This window comes from Canis aureus, chromosome 24 (genome assembly GCF_053574225.1).
Source record: "Canis aureus isolate CA01 chromosome 24, VMU_Caureus_v.1.0, whole genome shotgun sequence".
Lineage (NCBI taxonomy): Eukaryota > Metazoa > Chordata > Mammalia > Carnivora > Canidae > Canis > Canis aureus.
Window position 1 is genome coordinate 47404279 of NC_135634.1, and position 15879 is coordinate 47420157.

At 44.5% G+C, this 15879-nt stretch overlaps 1 long non-coding RNA gene across 1 annotated transcript; it reads left to right on the forward strand.

Annotated features, from left to right (window-relative positions):
* Window positions 1–1680: 1680 nt before the first annotated feature.
* On the forward strand, window positions 1681–14800 carry LOC144296268 (uncharacterized). Its single transcript, XR_013363435.1, has 2 exons — window positions 1681–1751; window positions 14209–14800. It is a non-coding gene; the product is annotated as an uncharacterized LOC144296268 (long non-coding RNA).
* Window positions 14801–15879: the final 1079 nt, after the last annotated feature.

The following is a 15879-nucleotide window of genomic DNA, read 5'->3' on the forward strand; positions in this document are numbered from 1 at the left end:
TGGTTCATGTTAAAAATCCTGGGTGATGGAAAGAATGTGGGTTGGCCAGGGAGGATTAAACTCTGCAGGTATCGTGCCATAACCTGGCATACCAGAGAAACTACAAAGCAAAAACTGTGGGTGGCCGCAACCCCAACACAACCTCAGCGGCCAGCCACAGAAACAAAGAATCTCGGAGGAAGTTAGATTTTGGTTACAGGCGACCACAAGGAACTCGCTATCACAAGTTACCATATGTTTGTAATGCATCTACTAAGACACAGATTTTTCGGGCCTGTGAGTCATTGTCCAAAATCATTGTTCTCTTCTGAGTGCACATGAAATCAGATGATCTGTTTATGCATTTTTCTTAACATTTTAGAAGAACGGAGCACATGAGAGGCATTTTCTTTCCTTCATTCCCAACCCTTCACATCCCTTTGTCTTAGCTTATAGCTGTGGGCTCATTATTGAGAAAGCCTGAATTTTGCATGAGAATTCTAAGCACTCCCCATGACCAAAGCTAGAATAGTCTGAGCAATCAAACATAGTAGTATTAGGTTATGACCCAATATAAAATAGATATCCCTGAGTCCATACTGAGGTAAATAAACGATTCAATAAATAAAGGAATGGGAGAGAATACACAAATCTCCCATGGAGAATTTCAAATAGTTATGTAAATATCCTGTCAAGGAGGAGGTGGGAGTGTGCACATAAGCCCCCACTCCCTAAGTATGGGCCACGCGTGGTAACTGCCTGACCAAAACTCCTCAAAACTGTTCATGGGTCAGCCAAGAAGACCTTAAGGGGATGTATAAGTAAATGTAATAGGATATCCTATGGATCCTCGAGGAGAGATGGGTGGCAGGTCTCTTGCTCACAGTAAAATGCTGAGACCAAGCTGGTAGCTGCGAGGCAGAGCTAGGTTGAAAAAAAAAATCAGCATTTTGCAAATATCTTGGTAAGGACTGGCTCAGAAAAGAGCCAACTAAGGATAGGCAAAATTTCAATGGGAGGCAAAACATTCTGTGGATATGGACAAACACGTTCTAATGTTTATATAGAAATTCAAAAGACCCAGAATAGAGACTCCTGGGTGACTCAGTGGTTGAGTGTCTGCCTTCAGCTCAGGGCGTGATCCCAGGGTCCTGGGATCGAGTCCTGCAACCTGTTCCCTGCAGGAAGTCTAATTCCTAATTCTCCCTCTGCATGTGTCTCTGCCTCTTTCTCTGTGTCCCTCATGAATAAATAATATCTTAAAAAAAAAAAAGACCCAGAATAACCAACAATACTAAAGAAGAAGAACCAAGTTGGAGGACTGACATTACCTGACCTTAAACTTTACTTAAAGCTACGGTAATCAAGACAGTGTGCCATCGGTGGAAGAAAAGACAGATTACTGGAACAGAATAGAGCACTCAGAAAGAGGCCCACATGCATGTCACCAACTGATCTCTGACAAAGGAGCAAAAGCAGTTCAGTGGAGAAAGGATAGTCTTCTCAACCAATGGTGCTGGAACAAGTGGACATCACAGGCAAAATCATGAATCTAGACACAGACTTTGCACCAGAATGGATCATAGACCTAAATGTAAGTAAAATGCCGAACTATGAAACAAGAGGTAATCTATGAGGTCATAATGTGTATTTATTAAGTCACAAGGATGAATAGTTATTAAATGAATGATGTCATAACTCATGAAACATTAGGAGCATTTCTCTTTCTAGGCATATCTGCATAAAATGAATCGGAACAGTAAGGATGGAAGGTAGGTGGGCAGGATTGGGAGACGGCTTGGAAGGAGGAACGGGCAGGGGAAACAGGAGGCAGCGGGTGGGGGGTGAGCCTGGTATCTGGGAAAACCTGAAGTCACTCCTCTCGCTGCAGTCTTGACAAGCCATGCCCAGGCCAGTCTGTGGCTGTTTGGCCCAAGCCTAATGCACAAAATAAAGCCTAGTGACACGAAGGGGCACATGATCCTAGGTCTTATGATAAATCTAAGAGCCTAGGAGATCCACCCTAGAGAGTGGGTGTGAACCAAGAGCAAAACTTTCCTTCATTTGGGGTTTTCCTGTTTTGGGATTCACAATGACCAAGGACATGGTAAGAAATTATTGCACAACATGGGCCTGCATGAGTTTGCCTTTGTCTGTAGACAGTGTGTGTGGTTTCCTTCAGATTTCCACAGGGGTTCTTGACACTCTCACATTTGCCTCAACTTCCTTCTTGGACTTATAGACAAATGATCCACCCCCACCTCTCCTCATAGACCATTCCATAGTGACGAGAACCCAGGGGAATTGTGTGGTGAGCAAGAGCGTTTAATGAAATCACAGGAAGGGACCAAAATTATTTCTGGGTCTTTTTCTGTATGTAAGAAAGAAACCCGAGACCACTTAAAACCATCTTTGGTAAAGGAAATGTAGTTGTTTGTGTTTCTGCTGTGGAGTGCCCATTCATTTTACAACAGTGGTCCTTCCACCTGCATATCAATGTTATTGCATGCATATTATATCACAGACATCTTTTCTAGAACCAGGCTTTGGTGTTCTGAGCTCACCTTTTCTCGTTTTTAATTCCTGCTAAGAATGAAACCTTTTGAAATGACAGTCCTGATGTTGAAATCAAGTTATTTTTAGGAACTGGGTTACAGATTTTTTTTTTTTTTAATCTAGGATGTTTCATCAAAATTGTAGTGTTTTAATCTCTTTAAAAGATCTTTGGGAAGCTATCCTTTTCTGAAGAATTTACATATTTCAGAAAAGGGATGAACCATCTTCTAGGCAAAAGTATACTTGGGATAAAACCATGGCCCAGAGGGCGCCTGGGGGTGCTCATCGGTTGAGCACCCGACTCTTGATCTCAGCTCAGGTCTTGATCTCAGATTCATGAGTTCAAGCCCCTCATTGGGCCCCATACTGGGCCCCACACTGGGCATAGGGACTACTTTAAACACACACACACACACACACACACACACACACACACAGCACTGAACTGTCCAGACACTGTGAGCCTCTTCCCTTGCTTGACGATTTTAAAGAGTCCAGCCTGCTTTATTATTTCAGCTTTGCTGACAAACAGGGACTGTGCTGCTTCTCCACACACTTGGCCTGTGGAGCAGGCTTTCTTCCTTGGTTGAACACATGCCAAGCTTGACTGATTAACGACATCTTAGCAGGATTTACTCCTGATCATGTTTTGCATTTGCTCCTAGAACACCAGGATGATAACAAGGATATTTGCTCTGAATACTTATTTATATAGCCAGTGATTAACTCTATGTTGTATTTAAAAAGGAATCAGGGATGACCTCGTGTTTTTAAGGTGGAAGGCATCTGATAATCTTTCCCAATATATGCAGGGAAGTCAGGATTTATATGCTCTTGGTCAAAGATGGACTAAACCCCTTTGTTTGTTATCCGTTATTGTGTAACAAATTATCATGCATTTAGTAGCCTAAAACCATATGCATTTGCTATCTCACAGTTTCTGTGGATCTGGAGTCTGGGCATGGCTTAGCTGCATCTAACAGGGTTGCCATGGTGTGAGCCAGGGCAGTGGTCTCATCAGAAAGCTCCAGGAGTGAAGGATCTCCTTCTATTCTCACATGATTGTTGGCAGGAATCAAGCAATTCCTTGCATATTGTTGAACTGAATGACTCATTCAGTGAGCCCCCCAACCTCACCATCAGCACCCTTAATGAGACAGCTCCAGAAGGAGCCATATCCTCCTCACTCTGTGGTAACTAACCTTGGGCATCTCTCTGCCCCAGGTACAATGACTCTCTACCAGGCTCTCTCATCTTCAGGCACATAATCTTCAATGGGCCATAGGGAGAGAAAAGGCCAGTCTGGAGTAACTGGCACTCTAGCTAGGCATTAGGAAAGACCCTGGCCAAAGGTCCAGAAGCACTAGACCTGACCTCAAGATGAAAGATCCCTTTACTAGCCATTCAGGGACAGTAGAGCCCCGGCATGGCATTTGGGGTTTCGCTATAAGGATGACTTTGTGCCCCAGGCTTGTAGAAGCTGGACATATTGGTTAAAAGGGCATTCTTTGGCTTTTGTCTAATAGATAGATCACCAGGCTTAACAGTGGAGCTCATTCTCTAATTTATATAGATCCCTGATCACATGCTAGAAGGGCATGTGGCCAATTTCTTCCACCTGCTTGCCACCAACTCAAAGAAGGACTATTTGGGCGCTAAGGTAGAAATACTTGGGCTGTAGACTCCGGTTCCAACTTCTCTGTCTCAGCCTCTGTCCAGATAGGACATTCAGTCTAAGCATCTGAGACACCTGACTTGATCCTTTTCATAACTCTGCTGTCAAAGGTACTGTTTTCAGCCCAACCCAGAATTGAAATAAACAAGAGTTCCTAAATTCCATGTTTAAGCAACTTACAAAACAAATTCTACTCATCTATTACAAAACAACAGGGGAGAGAAAAACCCTTCTAATGAGGCTCATGAGGCATCGCCCTTCTGTGTTGATTTTACTTATAATGAATATTGTTACCTTACAAAACCCAAGTGGCAATTCTGAATACAGTCATGCAGTCACTCAAGAAACAGTTACCAACACTGTGTTCCAGGTTCTGTTCTAGGTACTGGGGATAAAAAGGCAAGAAAAGAAACAAGAACAAAAAATCCTGGAATCTTGGAATCACAAGAATGGTAGGAGGGAATGAGAAAGCTCAAGTTATTTTCGGGCATGTTGAAAGAAGTGGTTAATACACATTAATATTTCCTTAAAATCATTTTTAGATTGGCAATAGTACATTTTTGATGGTGCAAGTGTCTTTCAAATATGACATATATAGGAAAGGCCTGTTATGCTCATACTCATATTTCCTGTTAAATATTCTAGGCAAAATTACTCTTTCATCCTCTGCTCTGTTGTATTTCCAAATAAAAACAAGTGAGGCTGAAAATATCAGGATAGCATTAAGGAATTGCTAAAAGCCCTTATGCTCTGAGTTGGCACCAGTTAGGGAACTCATTGGCTTACTATGTTGGTAACAATTCAGAGCACCAGCAGCCTTTCGCAAGGGGTGGAGGCTATGGGTTGGCTCACCTGGTGCATGTTTCCGCTTCCTCCTCCCCTACCTGCCTCCATGACAGAGGCCACAAGCAGAGCTGGCTTCGTGAGCCGGGGGCCCCCCACCTGGAGTTTAAGTCTCTGTGGCTGATGTCTTAAAATTCTTTATAGTTATCTCTTTGAACTTGTGTTTTATGAGTGAAGTGCCATGGGACAATGGAATGTGCACTGGGGTCCTAGAGCCTCGGCTCACCTCCCACCCTCTCCTCCATCACCTTCTCCACTGACCCAGCAACTGTAACGGGGGTCCTGGGTGTGGATTTAGTGGGGGCGAAGGGGTCAGCAGGTGCACCTCAGGTGCACTGAGTCTGGGGGCAGGGCTCAGACACTGGGGAGTATCCGTCTGCACTTTGTGAGCATCAGCATCTCTAACGTTACACAGCAAATAAAACCCACCAAGGCAGGTAGAGAGAAAACCCGCAGAAGAAGGAAAAGTTTTGCCTTTGCTTTTCAAACAGAGGTTTTGGATGGTCGTTTGGCATGGGATCCTGAAAATTATGTGGTCAGCCCTGGCCATTAGTGCCTCAAACTCTATTCCCAGCCTCCCGCGTGGCTTGCAGGTGGCCTTGCCCACTGCTGAAATAACCTCCCCGAGACCTAGATTCATTTGGCTTAGTCATCGCTAATTCCCCAATATACCACAAAAAGCAGGTGTTCAGCAAAACCTGATAGAAGTAACTAATTAAAGCGCATTAAGTATTTGCGTACTTGCTAATTACCGCTAATGTATTACTCAGGTCTTGCATCATTTTTTCTGTTTGATCTGTTGAATCATGAGAACGGTATGTGTCCTCCAGTGTAGCTTCTGTGAGATTCTCCTTTGATTCTCAAACGCTTTCTGTATTAACTGTTTGATACCTAATGGTCCCTATGACAATCGCTTTTGGATTGTGCCTTTTGTTAATGTAATCGTTTCTTTCTATGGAAGAATATTATTCAGCCTTTAAAAAGAAGGAAATCTAAAAAGAAGGTCCCTGGGTGGCTCAATTGGTGAAGCATCCAACTCTTGGTTTGGGCTCAGGTCATGATCTCAGGGTAGTCGGATGGACACCTGAGTTCTCTGTGTTCAGCACAGAGTCTGCTTAAGATTCTCTCTCTCTCTCTCTCGCTCACTCAGTCCTTCTCTCCCTCCCTCCACTTGTGCTCTACTTCTCTCTAAAATAAATAAACAAAAAAATATATTTTTAAAAAGCGAATATCCGGGCAGCCCCGGTGGTGCAATGGTTTAGCGCCGCCTGCAGCCCGGGGTGTGATCCTAGAGACCCAGGATCGAGTCCCACATCGGGCTGCCTGCATGGAGCCTGCTTCTCCCTCTGCCTGTGTCTCTGTCCCTCTCTCTCTCTCTGTGTCTCTATGAATAAATAAAAGCTTTAAAAAAAAAGAAGAAGAAGAAATAAAAAAATATAAAAAAGCTGATATCCTTGGTTAACAGTTTCAAAGTGGCAGTTATGTAGGATGAACGGGGCTACAGGTGTAAGGCACAGCATTCAGCTGAAGTTGCTAATACTATATTGAATACCGGAAATTTGCCAAGAGAGTAGATTTTAGATGCTCCCATCATAGTGGAAAATAAGCAATAATTCTACTAGGAGAGCATATGTTAATTAGCTTGATTCTGGTGAGAGTTTCACTATGTATGGGTGTTCCGAATCATGCACACTTCAAATGTATATTATTTTTATCAAAAACATAAAATAAGGAAGCCTTGGCATTTGCATGGACATGGATGAACCTGAAGGACATTATACTAAATGAGGTAAGCCAAACGCTTTTCAAACTGCCTTTCAGGAGGTCAGGACAAATTGATTGATGCTGGCGCTTGAAATAAGTCTATCGTGCGCATTTGGAGATGGGTAAGTTCACCTGATCGGTACCCTCCATTCAGCATGAACTTTCAGGTGCTGACTCTTCCTGGGGTCAATTGTAGGGAGATTGACTCTACCAGGAAAGAAGGTGGCTAGGAAACAGCCCCTGCGGCCTGCACGGTGTCTTTCTGCGTGACTCTGCCCCTGCCTGGCTGTTGGCGCCCCAGCTGGGAGCATCCGAGCATCCGAGCTCCGCCAACGCCGCTCGACTTCCAGCCTTTCAGGGACTCGGAGACCGTAGTTACCTGACATCAAAATAACCCATCTGTTTCAAAAAATAATAAGCAAAACAATTATAAACAAAACAGCTGTGTGAACAACCATGGGTTTTTTTTTCCACCTTCAACTGCTTGTTGTGTCCGCTGACAACCCTAGAAAGCGCCTTTACAAGAAAGGACAGGTTTTTTTGTGCTCAGAATGACGTCCTGGACAAGGGTGATTGACGCCTCCACGGGTCTTGGATGAGCAAGGATATAATTAGGGAGCCAGCTGATGCGGGCTGACGAATCCCCCTCTCGCTGCAGAACAGTGATGCCCGGAATAAATTTCCTTCCTGGTGTGTAAGCCAGCCTCCAAATTAACCATTCCCTTCATTTGCCCTCTTTGTCAGCATCTGCTTTCTCGTTGCATTTTTTGACGTTGAGTTCCCACAGGCTGCCATTGAGGCCTTAATGGGTTATATGACAGGGTTGTCTAGGACCATTATTAATCTGGAATTTATGTCATTAATTGATTTGTTGTTCAACAGAATAAAACCTGCTCGTGGTCCAAACAAGAGAAATAATTCAGGAAGAATATTCGTGCAAGGCAGCAAATCCTGCTTGCACTCCTATCTCTCCAGCTCTTGCTCCCGAGGGGGCACCATTCAACTTTCTGTTCCTTTTTTCCAGTGGGTCTTCCATGTGTCTAAATACTGTGTCTACCATTCAGTTCTGGTTTATCAGCCCATAGACTGCCGTTGGCGGTCTGTTTTGATGTGTTTCATTACATCGACAGCCCGACTTCCCTGTGTCCGATAGCATCATGTCCGCACTTTTAGTCACTTTCATAGACATCGAGCCACCAGGATCCTCTTGCAGTCCTGATCTGCTTCCCAAGGACCCGATTCACACAATCATACCCAGAGTATCAGAGAAACCAGCTGAATGATGGGAGTTAAGGGCAGGTGATTCAATCCCAAGATCTCAGTTCCCTCCCCATTAATTTATGAATTCATCAAAATGCCAATACAAATATCAACAAGTAATTCTGTGAAGCTAGAAAAGTTGACTCTGGCATTGACGTGGAAAATCAAACATGGGAGAACGTGGGAGGGAGACGTGGGAGGGAAGCTAGGGACACGTGGGAGGGAATGTATGATGGGATCCAGCTCTTTCAGATAGGAAAATATCCTGTAAGGCCTCTGGAAGTAAAACAGTGAATTGATAGGCAGGTGGAATAGAATTTAAAAATCCCCAAATAGATCCAAGTACATATGGAGACTTAATATATGATAAGGATAGTATCCCAAATTGCCAGAGCAGAGACAGACGTTTTAATAAATGGCATAAAGCCAACTTTATCATTCGGGAAAAGATAAAATTAGATCCACACCTCCCACCATATGTAACAGTCAAGTCCAAGGGGACCAGGTGACTGAATGAGGAAATGTGAAGGCATGTATATGCTGTATACAAACAGGGGCGAATTCCCTTTAAGCTGAGGGTAGGGAAAGGCTTGTACCTATGATAACAAAGGGAAAAACAGTAAAACTAAGGAGTGCTCAACTTGACTCCATAAATATATACAAAAAGATCCTTTTGTACAGAAAAAAAATCATAAGTAAAGCTAAGAGACAATGATATTTGGGGGATGTATTCATAACATTTATCAGGGATAGAGGATACTATCTCCAATAGAAAGAATTCTTTAAAATGGAGGAAAAAATGATCAAACACCTGATAGAAAAATGGGCAAAATACATGAACAACTCACAAAAAGATATAAAAATGACCAACAAACATGAAAATATTTTCCATCTCACTCCTAGTAAGAGAAATGTAAATTAAAACTACAGAGAGATTCCATTTCTCGCTTATCAGATTGGCAAAAATTCAGAAGTATGACAACACGTTCTATTGGTGAAACTATGAAGAAACAGGCTCTCTCCTGTGTTGCTGGCAAGGACGCGAATTAATACAACCCTTTTGGAGAGGAATTTGGCAACATCTAGTAGAACTACATATGTGTTTATCATGTGATCTAGCAATCCTACATATGAAGACAAGGTGGTTCCCTGCAGCGACAGTTAGAATCGGAGGCAGTCTAGTTGCCCATACCTGAGACGGTGGATGCAAAACCCGTGGCACATCCATATGGTGCCAAGAGTACTATGCAGCTGTCCAAAGGAAGGCGATGGCAAAGATCAAAGGATATGGAAGGATTTCCAGGAGACATTAGAAACAGAAAGGCCAAATGCAAAAGGGGCCTGAGGTATGTTACCTCCTGTGTAGGAAAAAGGGGAGAATAAGAAAATATGTGTGTATATTTCTGCCCATTTGTGTGAAAAGATAAACTGATGGCGTTGGTCACCCTCAAGATTACGGGGTGAAAGGATGAGGAAGGGAAGGTACCTGTGAGTCTAGTGCTGACTTTGGGACCACATTAATTAATGTCTTCTAGACATAAAATCAATCAGAACGAGACCAGAACCAGCAGTAAAGTACGCACAGAACTCAACTTACAAATGAAACTTATTATGTGATCTCAAACAAATAGCATAACCACACTGAAGGATGAGGACGGACAACAGACCCCATAACATTTAGAAACAATATTTTGGCTCTGTGTCCTTAGGCCAGAGACAGAAAGAACAGTAAACAAAAATTGAACTCTAACTCTAAGGTTTAGTTGTCTCAGGGACATAGGTCAGCATTTCTGAAACTGCTCTGAACTGAGGAAATAAGTAACTGTATTTTGGATCATGGGAGCCAGACTTCTCATCCAGGGAGGAAATTAAAAATATGGAAAGAAGGGGCACCTGGATGGTTCAGTCGGTTAAGCATCCAACTTGTGGTTTCAGCTCAGGTCATGAGATCAAGCCCTGCATTGGGCTCCATGCTCAGCGGGGAGTCTGCTTGGGATCCTCTCCTTCTCCCTCTGTGCCTCCCCCTGCTCAAGCTCTCTCTCTAAAATAAATAAAATCTTTTAAAAATATGGAAAGAAGAAAGTTTAGAGTGAACCCAAAGTGATGTACTAGAGATCACAGTATGAACATGTGGCTTTAAAGATAGGAAGGAAGGACAGAAGGGAGGGAGGGAAAGAAATAGATGATAGATAGTAGATAGCTGGGGGTAAGATATGGATATATTTCTTTTGCTCTGTCTTCGTAGAGGCCATAGAATCAATGATATCAAGTGGTAATAAGTACCTATCACATCCATCTTGATTTCTTTTTTTTTTAAGTGTAATGGCTTTTAAAGTCATCATTGTTTATTTTATTTTATTTTTTAGATTTTATTTATTTATTCATGAGAGATACACAAAGAGAGAGAAGCAGAGACACAGGCAGAGGGAGAAGCAGGCTCCATGCAGGGAGCCTGATGTGGGACTCGATCCTGGGTCTCCAGGATCATGCCCTGGGCCAAAGGCAGACGCTAAACCACTGAGCCACCGAGGGATCCCTCCATCTTGATTTCTAAAGAGCATTCCCCAGTAAAGAGAACCAGGATTTCTTAAAAGAAATGGTTGACTTGGGACCTGAAGATGGAAAAAGTCTTGAAGAAGAAACTGAAGTATCTCGTCACATCTGAAGGTAAGTGTTGCTCCAAGAATGATGGGAACGTGTCAAAGGACACAGGACCGCCTTGAAGGTACACCTGCCAGCCAAATCCGGGACAATTTTTTAAAAACATTTTATTTATTTATTCATGAGAGACAGACAGAGAGAGAGAGAGAGAGAGGCAGAGACACAGGCAGAGGGAGAAGCAGGCTCCCTGCAGGGAGCCCGATGTGGGACTCGATCTTGGACTCCAGGGTCGTGCTCTGGGCCGAAGGCAGACTCTCAGCCGCTGGGCCACCCAGGCATCCCAAGGGACAATTTAAGTCTTAAAACAAATAATGATAAAATACTGACTGACACAAACAAAGCGAGAAGAAACAAATCTTACAGTACAATATCAGCTAATAACATGTGAAACAAATCATGAAATCAGAAAAATCTCCATTCGGAGACCATCATAATAAATACTGACTTGGGATGTGGGCAAGGACTTTGGCAACCATGTGTCGTTGTCTTGGCTGGACCAGAGCGCTGCCCAGCCTGTTAAGAGGGAAGATGACTTACCGGAGTGGCCCCAGACCCGGAAGGTTTATCGCTCATGAGAACGCAGATTGCAACGGAGTTCAGGCCTGACATCTGATCGGGGGAGGAGAGATTTATTTGTTCCCTGGACCCCCCGTGTCCCTTCAGCCTCATCACCGTCAGCCACATCAAACAGGATGCCAGCACAGGTCAGAGAGAGGCAGGCATACGCTTGCAGGAGCTGCCAGCCCAGCAGGATGGCTTTGCCACCGCAAGCCTCCGTAGCAAGTTGGCACGGAGGAAGGTGGCGTTCTGCAAGCCACTGCGTTGGTGGGGCTTAGGCGGTCTCCAGACTGTTCCCTTCCTGGGAGACAGCCCCCGGGATCATTAGCACCAGCAGCCTTGCCTCCTCAAAAAGCATGCAATGGCAATTCTCAAATCGCAGGCTCTGAGCCCCTGCGTGCAGAGGGTCTCCCGCGAGTTGCAGCATTTTTATCACATTCGATGTTCCATCGTTCAGAGGAAGCACATCAAGACGGTCCTGGGGTGGGCACCATATGGTTATCCTCCCTGTCACTGAGCAACACTCGGGAGAATAATGACATCCTTCCAGATTCAACTTGATCATTTTAATCATGTAGACCATACGCAACCTGGCGGCTCATCCCAGCTCTGGGTCTCCCGGTTCCTGAAGTCAGCCTGGTAGGGAATTCGATGAATGAGCCACCCTTGAGGAAGCAGCTCGCTCCCTTTGTTACAACTGGGAGGTGGAGGGACATCTGGGTGGCCCAGCGGTTGAGCACCTGCCTTCAGCTCAGGGCATGATCCCCGGGTCCTGGATCGAGTCACGCATCGGGCTCCCGGTGCATGGAGCCTGCTTCTCCCTCTGCCTGTGTCTCTGCCTTTCTCTGTGTCTCTCATGAATAAATAAATAAAATCTTAAAAAAAAAAAAAAAAACCTGGGAGATGGAAATGGTAAGTTCTGCTCCACAACCTTTATGCCTGATCCGCAGAGTTGTCCCTGTGAGGAAGGATGGAGGTTTTGTTTTGGGTTGACTGTCAAACCAAAATTTCTACTTTCTGTCTGTTTGCTGGTTAACATCTGTTTAGCTACAGGGCTGTGAAGATCCTAATCCCATGTTTAGTTTTTGAAATGTTTATGTGCCTGCTTCTCCATCCAGAGTATTCTCAGCATCCTTTTTAGGGGAGTGTTGGGGACCCAGACTTGGCGCGTGCATGTGACAGCAGTGCTTTCTTCCTGGACCGTAGAAAGTCCTCAAAACTTAAATTTTATGCTCTTTCATTTTTTTTTAAGATTTTCTTCTTTTTTAAAAAAGATTTTTTTTGAGAGTGAGGAGCAGAGGGAGATGGAGAAACAGGCTCCCCGATGAACACAGAGCACCAATGCGGGGCTCAATCCCAGGACCCCGGGATCATGACCTGAGCCAAAGGCAGATGCTTAACCGACTGAGCCACCCAGGCACCCCCTGCATTCTTTAATTTAACATTAATGTAGTTCAGAGATAGTATCCAAACTGATTTCTGAAGTCTTTTATCTCAGTACTTCTTTAAACTGCCTGTTGTACAAGTGTTATTTTTTTCAGGAAAGGAAAAAAATGCTATGTTTCTCTTCCTCTCTGTTTAAAATGAATTTATGACTTCTTGGAAGGCCATTACATGGCCATCTTGGAGAAAACACGGAAAATATAAAATATTGTCCACAGCCCCAATGAGAGGAAATACATGTTTTGTATTTGTTAGAACTGTCTGTCCCCAGCCTGCTGTCGGCCTCTTTATCCTGGCACTTTTCTCGCATTCACAATTTCCCGTTTTCAGTGATACCCATGTGTTGATTGCTTTTATCACTTTTAAGTTTAGAATGTTATTTCTTCCCTACAGTCGTCGATTTTAATTTCTAACAGTTTTTTTTTATATCTGATTTTTTAAACTTTTTAATCCATTGAGAAGCTACTTTGGTGGAAGAAGAGATTTTTTTTTTTTTTTAATTCCAAGAAAACACCAAGAGATGTCTCGGTGAATCGCCTGGGTTCCACACGTGTCCCTTCCTGGCCCTTGTGTTGTAACAGCAGTTCCCACCTTGCCTCTGGGTCTGGGGTGATGGCTCCTGCCCACATAAGGACTCCTCTTGGGAAGCCTGAGTGGCTCAGTCAGTTAAGCACCCAACTATTGGTTTTGGCTCAGGTCATGATCTCAGGGTCGTGAGATCGAGCTCCTCATCAGGCTCCACACTCAGTGCAGAGTTTGCTTGAGATTCCTTCTTTCCTTCTGCCCCCTGTCCCTCCCCCAGAGAGAGAAACACACACACTCTCTCTCTCTCTCTCTCTCAAATAAATATCCTAAAAAAACAAAACAAAACAAAAAAACTCTTCTTGCTTGTTGACCTGTGGACACAAGGAGTTCAAAACAGCAGGGACAGCTTGTGGTTCAGTGGTAGCTCTTGCTGTGTCCCTTGACAAGAGTGCATCCCATCTAGAGGCCACAACAGCTTACCCCACAGAGCCCAGAATTGCCGGGACAGGAATCACCAAGTCCCCAGTGGGTCATCGGAAGTTGGGGTAAGGCAGGGCATGCCTACGTTGCCCTAGGTTCCAGGATGCAGTCTTCTTCCTACGGGGGGCACAGTGTGGTTCAGGGTGTTCACTGCAACAACACTGCATGCTGGGGTTCACTCCCACCTTCCTTCTACCCTTCTGGGCAGATGCTATGTTGTGTGAGATTCCAGGCTTGTGGGTCAGGCCTTTCTAAAACAGACAGGTCATGGAGATTCTAGAGGTAGGAGAAGATCCCTGTACTGCTCTGAGGCTCCTCAAAACTGACCACCTTGCATGCCACCGCCTTGCAAACGAACCAGAGCAGTGTTTTTAGGTGTGGAATATGTTGCCTCCAGAACCCAAAGAAGCTTAATAGGTCTTTTTTCTTCTCTCTTTTCTTTCCTTTCCTTTCTTTCTTTTCAGAAAAGGATACAAGATGCAACAATTCATCTTCTATTTTGGAGGGCATTCTGAACGTGTCCTTGACAACTGAGGCCCTAAACCCTGTACTGAAGTAACAGGTCCCTCAACCTCCAGAGTGTTTACCTGCCACCCCGTAGCACATGTGCCTTGCCAAGGCCTCCAGCATAGCAGCCACCTCTCGCTCACCACGGCACGCTGTCATTGATGTAATGGATCAACGTGATGTTCTACAGGACGTCCAGGTGAAGCCAAAGCTCTCTGACGCATTCAGCTCCTGGAAAAACTGTGAATGTGTGTTAGTGTCCATAAAAGGAGAATACGAATGGTTTCCGAGCCTCTTCCCTGACTGAGATAGAATACAGCCACCGAATCAATGACGTATTCACCTTCTGCGGCGTCAACACCACATCCTGGGCTGCAGCTTCAGTGCGACTACTACTTGTCTGAAATTGCAGTCGTCCAGACTTCCTCTCCGGGTCCACCTGGTCTCTGCAGAAGCCAAACTGGCAAATTAACTGTGATTATAGTTGGAACTGGTACCCTGCATTTTAGATCTTGATGATACACTACTGTTCCTTACTTCCCCTCATAAGTGGTAATCTTATTTTTTATTTTATTTTATTTATTTATTTGAGAGCGAGAAAGAGAGAGCATGAGCAGGGGGAGGGGCAGAGTAAGAGAGAAAGAGATAAGCAGGCTCCCTGCTGAGTGCAGAGCCTGACACAGGCCGGATCCCAGGACCCTGAGCTGAAGTCGGACACCAAACTGACTGAGTCACCCAGGTGCCCCTGTAATCTTATTTTTTATTTGTTATCTTTGGTGGGGGAGGGGGCAGTTTCAGGGCTTCCGTGTAACCACCACCACTGTGATAGCTCTCATTTCATGAACCACTGAACCAATATGGAGGTTCTTCCAACTATTTCAAATATATTGATCCTAACTATTTAATGGGGAGCTAAGGAAAAGTCTCCCAGATGGATTCACCAAATCACTTGATGCATTCTAAGGTGGACTTTGACCAGGATACCATTTAGCTGGTCTCCAAACACCCTCATTCCAACAGGGGACCATGGGACATTTTTGGTCTCTGAGTAACAGTGTCAACACAGATTCTTTCAGTACTGGTCCTCAAAACGTCCTGGAATTCTCCTTTCCACAGTGTCTAGGCACTTGAGTACATGACCACAGACCCTTTGGGGAGACACTGGGGGTATTGTCATGGTAGATAGCTAGGACAATGTTGGGGGGGCTTTATTTCTGGGAACCTGGGGAGCTCTTTAAACATATGGGTTTCCAGTCTGAAGCCTGACTTGGGTCTAGGACCTGGGCAACAGTTTGTGACTTTATTTGGAATGACTGTCCTCAGCCTCCTGCTCCTCCATTCTCACTTCCTTTTGAATTTATATATGAAATACCACTGTTGGAGGCTCATCCTTTTTCCTCCCCTCGAATACCATGTTTTCTGAAATTATCATCACAACTCATGCCCCTCACTGCCATTCCAATTTTGCCAGTTGATACTTGTGACCATCTGGCTTCTGATGATCAGGTGCTAGCCCAGGGTATCTATTGCTTTAGGGTCTCCAAAGTCCATAAAACTCGCTGTCAATGAGCCAAACTCTGTGACTGTCTCTCCTACTATCAGCCCCAGCCCATGGCAGCTCCAAGGAG